Genomic DNA, 862 nt, shown 5'->3' with positions numbered 1-862 from the left:
TTCCCAGAATCCCTCTTGCCAGCATCCATCTTGGCTGAGCGATGCGTGCACCACCAGGAAAAACTCTGAATTAGAATGATTGGCCAAAGACCACCCGGAGACTGATCCCATCACCGTAAAACCTGAGACTTCGAGCCAAGTGGCAGAGCAGTTCTCCTGGGTTCCCTTACCCTACTGCTCTCCACCCGGGTGCCCTTTCCCAGTAAAATCTCTTGCTTTGTCAGCACATGTGTCTCCTCGGGACAATTCATTTCCGAGTGTTAGACAAGAGCCCAGTTTCGGGCCCTGGAAGGGGTCCACCTTCCTGCAACATTTGCAACAGATGGCCAAAGTATTGGAGCTTCAGCATCAGTCCTTCCAATGAATATTCGGGGTTTATTTCCTTTATGATTGACTGGTTTGATCTTGCTTTCCAAGGAACTCTCAAGAGTCTTTTCCAGCACCACAGCTCAAAAGCATCAAATTTTCGGAGCTCAGCCTTCTTTATTGCCCAACTTTCACATTCATACTTCACAATTGGGAAAACCATAGCTTTGACTATACAGATCTTTGTAGGCAAAGTAGGTTTGTCATAGCTTTTCTTCCCAGGAGCAAGCATCTTTTAATTTCATGGCTGCAGTCACCTTCCGCAGTGACTTTGGAGCCCAAGAAAATAAAATCTGTCACTGTTTCCACTTTTTCCCCTTCCGTAAAGTGATGGGTCAGGATGCCATGATCTTAATTTCTATTTGGATAAAATGTAAACTTCTATTTGAAGGTGGCTATGGTAACAGTATGGAGAAGGCAATGGCAACCCACTCCAGTACTCTTACCTGGAAAATCCCATGGACGAAGGAGCCTGGTGGGCTGCAGTCCATGGGGT

Source organism: Bison bison, unplaced genomic scaffold (assembly GCF_000754665.1).
Source record: "Bison bison bison isolate TAMUID 2011002044 unplaced genomic scaffold, Bison_UMD1.0 scf7180017864334, whole genome shotgun sequence".
NCBI classification, from domain to species: Eukaryota; Metazoa; Chordata; class Mammalia; order Artiodactyla; family Bovidae; genus Bison; species Bison bison.
The sequence above is the reverse complement of the archived record's forward strand: the minus strand, read 5'-3'. Positions refer to the sequence as shown.